General features: G+C 44.3%; 1 long non-coding RNA gene across 1 annotated transcript; it reads left to right on the forward strand.

The window, feature by feature from the left end:
• Positions 1–1944: 1944 nt before the first annotated feature.
• Positions 1945–2609, forward strand: LOC116507487. Its single transcript, XR_004255215.1, has 3 exons — positions 1945–1986; positions 2267–2343; positions 2548–2609. It is a non-coding gene; the product is annotated as an uncharacterized LOC116507487 (long non-coding RNA).
• Positions 2610–6759: the final 4150 nt, after the last annotated feature.

The following is a 6759-nucleotide window of genomic DNA, read 5'->3' on the forward strand; positions in this document are numbered from 1 at the left end:
TACATAAATGACTGATCCAGACTGTGGGGCTAAACATATTGACATGGACTCTTTTATAAATCAACTGGAAAATAGTAATAAACCCTATACTTAACTTTCATCATAAGAGCTGGGTAGAAAGGAGGTTAGCAAAACACTTGCATTAATACTCTTTTTATTAATTTCCCAGTTCGCAGCATGCTCAGAATGCTAAACTTGATGGCCTTTTAGGGCAACTGAACAAGATATTACAAATAATGTCTGTTTGATTTGTCTCGTTACTTTAAAGGCAATGGTTTGATCTCAATGGTCTGAGATGATATAAATGGGGAGTCAGACCAATTTCTTCAATGTAGCAAGTATGGAAGCCTGCAATTTATAGTATCTGCATCCTTGAATTACAGTAGGAATGTTGTAGGCCATATAAAGATCCCGAAAGGACTGAATCCTGAACCATCCTGCTTTTTTAGTTAGAAACAACACCTTGAATTGTACCTGGATACCTACTAATAAGCAATGAAATTCCCACAACCAAAATATATGTCAATGCATTCTGAACCAACTGAATTTTAGGTAATTACACCATGTAGAGTAGGACACATTAATCTGATCTAGAGATGGCAAGCAGAGGCTGGGCATAATATCTCCCTGAGTGCCAGAACAGAACAGAGATTAAATTAAACAGCCTTTAAAAATAGACTAATTATTGAACCAAATGTAAATGGTTTCACTGGTATTACCAGTTGGGCTATCCTAATCCATTTTCAGAGTGTACTTTATTTGAAACATAACTTTATGGGCAGTCACTAAAAAAACAAAATGGGGGTGCCTAGCAGCAGCGAGGAAATCGGTTCGGGTGTGTGGCAGGCCTAGGTCATTGCTGGTTCTGTGACCGAGGCCAGAATTCCATTACCAGTTCAGCCAAACTGGACCAAACCAGCAGCAACCCACCTCTGGAATGGAGATTTCTCCAACTCCAGAGATGTATCCAGCAACAGACAGATTGTTGTGGTCCAGCATCCCCAATCAATAGGCCCTTTTTTAAGGAATTCTGAATCTCTTTTGCCCTGATAGATTCAAGAGTTTCCTTGGCCAACTATTTTGCTGAAGGCCAAAGGCTCCTCTAACTCCTTGGGATTCTCCTGGTCTTTGTCAGTATGGGGACATTCCAGAGGGGCATAGCCTTAGGTTGAGTTTTCACATCTAGCAGAAATTTCCCATTCCTGCCTTGCACCAAAGACACTCCTCTCCCATCTAATAGTGACACTGCTGAAATGAAGAACTTGGAGGTAGCCAGGAAGATGTTTTTTAATTGGGGGTGGGGGCTTTGATAGAATGTAGATGGGAGTTTCCTTTGACTTCCAATGTAGCAATAGATAAAAAATAATCAATTCATAAAAATGCAATATGAAACTGTAGGAAGAGGAAGCACATCAAAAGATTCAATATTAAAATTAATTAGGAATTTGATAAAAATGACTAATATGTAACCGGGTGGGGACGGAATCTTCATTTAATGAATTGAAAATGGAGCTGACTTTCAACATTATACATATGTGGATGCCTGGCTGGCTGGCTGGCTGGCTGGCTGGCTGGCTGGATAGTGGTGGTGGCGGTGGTGGTGGCATGTGTGTGTGTGTGTGTGTGTGTGTGTGTGTGTGTAGCTCATCAAAGAGAGATCCAACCCTGGAAATAAGAAAGAATTTCCTCACAGTGAGAACTGTTAAGCAGTAGAACAGTTTGTTTCCAAGACTTGTTTGTGCTCCATTCTTGAGATTTTCAGGAAAAGATTGGACAATCATTTGCCTGAGATGGTAGGAGGAGCCCTTCCTTGGGCAGGGAGTTGGACTAAAAGTCGCTTCCACCTTAGGATGCCATAATTCCCTCTGTGCTTTGTGCCACAATGATGGTGCTTCTCTGTTGTTCATGAACCAACAACTTCCCACATGAAACACACAGACTAAAAGGCCACAAAGGAAATCAGCCACCGGCCACTCCTAGACCCAGGTGAGCTGCCCTCCTTGGGTGGGTATAGAATATGGCCATTGTTTACTTGGTTGCCAAGGGAACCAGATTGTCCGTTTCCCTGAAAAGCCACTAGCCAGTGCCCAGCTGCCCATTCTCCCTTCGTGCAGTGAAAGGACGTGCAACTAGTTGGTCATGGCTCTCAGAAGGCTCTTCAGAGTAAGTGTGGCCATCTCAGCTGTCAAGAAACTGGCAGCAGGGGAGAAAGTCATGGTTCTCAACTCTTCTGACTGATTCACAGCTATTTCTCTTCTCTTCACAGAACATCCGGAAAAGGTGTTCGCACCTTTTCTGTTGTCTGAAGAGCAACGTTGAAGACCTTCTTGTGCCTCCTGACAGGTACCACCCCCTTTTCCTTAAACCCTGGGCATGGTGGGGCACCATTGATGGACTTCAGAGTCTGTAAGAGCCTCTCCCCAAATGGCTTTCTGTCCAGAAGGGGCTTCAGGGCAAAAAGATGGGCAGGGTGACTGGCTGGGCTGAGAAAGGAGAGACTGAGCTAGATGGATGTTTTTTGTCATGTTACCTTCTTCTTCTGATCAGGATGGCACAGGAACTGAAAGACCAGCAGGGAGAATGGGAGACACATCATGTGTCTGATGGCGTCACATCTTCCTCTTCAGGGATAAGAATGCTTCTGCAAGAATGCCAGTTCATGCTTCAAAACCAGGTGGGGGAAGGGAGGAATTCCCACTTGGGGGGGAACCTGGCCAGCCCAGAAAGCTGAAGAAGGGGTCTTTGGATTCATGGGATGATCTTGATGGCTCAGAAGGGAAGATCCTGGGAAAATACTAAGGAGGAGCCATTTTGAGTCTCTTCTTATCAGCCACATTTCCCATGATCTGCTGTCTCTTTGCCCTCTATAATGCAGCCCTTCTTCCCGGGGAAAATAAACATGCAGAAGACTTTTAATTTATGCCGTCAATAAACAATTGTTTCTTGCAGGTTGTGATGGGTGGTCCTGCCACCGCCCGGAGTCCCAGGAAGGAAGATGTCAGGCCAGCTCTCATTTCATTGAGGTTAGTGTTCTCTGCTGAGGGATTCTGAAGCCCCCAAGAGAAGGGCTAGAAGAAAGGTTGACAGAGGGCAGTCTCTCCCTTCTTAATGGGCTGCACCAGAAGCTGTCTCTTTAGCCCAGCAGACAGATAGATGTGATGCTGGGAATGTGTTCATGAGCAGTGGGTTGGACTAGAAGACCTCCTAGATCCCTTCTAATTCTGTTATTCTGTCTGCCTACAGGACGCCTTCAGCAATGGAGGAGATGCAGCTGGAGGACAGAATTTCCACACTTACAAAACCCTGCATGGCAATTTCTCATCAAATGTTGTTGTTATTGTTATTGTTGTTGTTTGTTCTTAGTTTCTTTAATTTGTTATTTTATTTATATTGTTAAGTGTAAAAAATAAAAGCAATGGTTAAAAAATGTTTAAAGGACTCAAATGTCTATACACCAATGCACAGAGTATGAGGAATAAACAGGGTGAATTAGAAATTCAAGTAAATTAGGGCAGATACTATATTGTTACCATTACAGAAACTTGGTGGGATGAAATCCACAAATGGAACTACAGCTAGAAGGATTTAAATTATTTAAAAGAAATAGACCAAATAAAAGAGGAGGCGGAGTTGCACTATATATAAGAAATAACTACATCTCTACAGAAATAGAGCACAACAATGATGAGAACTATCTTGAATGCATTTGGGTCAATATTAAAGGTTGAGGGGGGGAATGACATTGCCATAGGTCTATACTACAGGTCACCCAACCAAGCAGAGGAAGTAGATGAATTTTTTGCTAATCAGCTAACTAAGGTATGTAGCAAGCACACCACAATAGTAATGGGGGATTTTAATTACCCTGACATCAACTGGGAAACAAACTCTGCACCAAGTGGAAGATCCAACAGGTTCCTAACAAACCTAGCAAACAACTTTGTTCCCCAAAAAGTTGAGAAAGGAACAAGGGGATCAGCCATATTGGACTTAATTCTCACTAACAGAGAGGAAATGATAGAAGGTGTTGAAGCCACAGGAATCCTGGGGGCAAGTGACCATGCAATATTGGAATTCAACATTATGCAAACACAAGTAGCAGAACAAAAACAAACTAGAGTTTTGGACTTTAAGAGAGCTAATTTCAATAAACTTAGAGAAAGCTTGGGAAGAATTGCATAGATGAGAATTCTCAAGGGGAAAACGACTCAAGAAGCTTGGGAAATTTTGAAAAATGAGATTACAAAAGCCCAATATAGCACAATATCAATGAAGAAGAAAAATAACAGCTCCCAATAGAAACCAGCATGGCTGCATAAAGAATTCTCTGACAAATTGAAAGACAAAAATGATAAGTATAAAAAGTGGAAAGAGGGGACCACAAGTATGGCAGAATATCAGCAGATAGCCTGAGCCTTTAAAGATGAAGTGAGGAAAGCTAAGGCTCACAATGAAGAAAGGCCACAAAAGTAAAAAATAACAAAAAAAGTTTCTTCCAACATGTTAAAAACAAGAAAAAAGTTAAGGAAACAATTGGTTCATTGCTGGGAGAAAGTGGCAAGAAGGTGACAAGCAACAGGGAGAAGGCAGAACTATGCCACCTGTGGCATGCGTGCCATAGGTTCGCCTCCTGGCTCTATACTGAAGAGCCGAGGTGGCACAGTTGGTAGAGTGCAGTACTGCAGGCCATTTCAGCTGACTGCTATCTGCAGTTCAGCAGTTCAAATCTCACCTGCTCAGGGTTGACTCATAACCACCCATCTCTCCAGTTAATGCGTGGGTTCCATTTACGGAGTCAGGGGAGTCCTAATATAAGGGGCCGGTCCATTCCTGGGGCTACAATAAAAGTTATCATCTCTTGGTGAGTTCCCAACCACATTTCGATGGGTTCAGTAGCAAAATGAGCAGGACTTCCCCCCGCAATAGAGCCATCTAATTGGCAAAATGCAATTGGGATTTTCAAAGTTTTCAGTTTCAACCCCATTTTTTCAACTACATCTGGGCTTATAATGCAACGTGAGCAACCAGAGTCTAAAAGAGCCAGAAGTTTCTCTTGCATGCCAGAAGAGGGCACTCTAAGTTCAACTGGGATAAGCATGGGCCCTGAACGGGAACTTACCCAGCGGTCCGTGTCCTCAGAGTCACTGTCATCAGACGAACTGGGGCTTCTGCTCCCTCCTTACTCAGGCCCGAAGCGTCAAGAAATCTCCTCCCCCGTCAAAACAGGTTCCCTTTTCTTGCTAGGAGGCTTCTCAGGCTTTTTCTCTCTCCCGGGGGGGGGGGGCGAGCAGTGTGGGTCATCTTGACTCAGCAATTCACAGCACGGTGCCCCTCCTTCCCACAGCGGAAGAAGACGGAAGGCTTGGCTTTGCCTGTGAATCCTCCCCTTCCCCCCTTTTGCATCTTTGGGAGGGGGGATTTGGTGGGAGGTGGGGAATCCTCAGCTTTTCCTTCTCCCTTGTAATGAAGTCTGGCCAAATCAATTTCAACATCTGCTGCAGCCTCGTACCAAGGTTCTAAGCGGCGGGGGAGTCTCCTGTTTACACAGTGCTGGTAAACTTCTTTGTTCAAGCCATCCGCGAAACCATCTAACAAGGGCTCTTCAGACCATCCTCTCATATAAGTTGACAATTCCCAGAATTCCTGTACATACTCAGGCACAGTCCTTTTGTCCTGTCTAAGGGTCGTAAATTTAATTCTAGCCCGGCACTTGGTGAGAGGGTCATCAAAGCATCTTCTCAGGGCTGCCATAAACCTGTCAAAATTTCTTAGGAGAGGGGAGTCACTATTATGTAATCCAACCATCCATTCAGCTGCGTTCTTCTCCAGAGCCACTAATACTATTCTTACTTTAGCTTCGTCTGAATTCAGGTCAGGTCCATATATTTGCATATAATTCCAAACCTGAATTGAAAACAACCCCAGTTCTCTGGGCTCTCCAGCATATTTTACGCTTAAGGGTGGAACCTTAGCCATTCGGTGTCACCTGCCACCACCCCCCTGCTCTCGGAATGTCTCTAGCTGCAGGGAGTTAGGTTGGTGCTGGGTCTTCTTGTGTACATTCCCCTTTGGTCCCTCCAGCCTCTCTTAACCTATGCAATGTGTACCTTTTCTCTAGTTCCTCCTCAGGTCCTCTTTCCACACCACTTTCTCGAACCCGGCGTTTTCCCCACACTTCTCCGAGAAGTTTCATGGCTTGGGACATCATGAAATCTTCCTCTTCAGGTTCACGCCAATCAGCAGCTGGTTTTCTGGACCTCCTCATCGTGACTCCAGTTACTGGTTCTTCAGGTTCCTCTTTCTGTCCCACTCCCCAAGTCCACCTGGGTTGAACAGTAGGTTCCTCCACTTGCAGGTCAGCCAACATTTCCATTAATGATGGTGCTGCAGCTGCTGCCATATCCTCCTCTTGGTCACTGCCATGGAAAGACATTTTTTTCCCCATTGAGTGCACCCCCCTCGGAAGGTATTCGCTCCGGGCTGGGTGCGAGGTGAGACTCAGGTTAAAGTCAGGTGCCTCTTTGTTTAATAATCAAGAAAGAAACCACTCAACTCCATGTTTCAGAATTAAGTGTACTTTTACTAATTACATACGATGAGAAGCAAAGCAAAGCTGAGTCTGAGTAAAAAGGCGCAAAAGCAATAGATATCATGTATGATTCAATCCCCTTCCCTTGGCACCCCAGTTCATAGTCCAATCATAATTCACCCAACCGTCAGGTGGGAGATGTCTTCAAAAATCATCATCAGGTTGGAATG

Source organism: Thamnophis elegans, chromosome 4 (assembly GCF_009769535.1).
Source record: "Thamnophis elegans isolate rThaEle1 chromosome 4, rThaEle1.pri, whole genome shotgun sequence".
Lineage (NCBI taxonomy): Eukaryota > Metazoa > Chordata > Lepidosauria > Squamata > Colubridae > Thamnophis > Thamnophis elegans.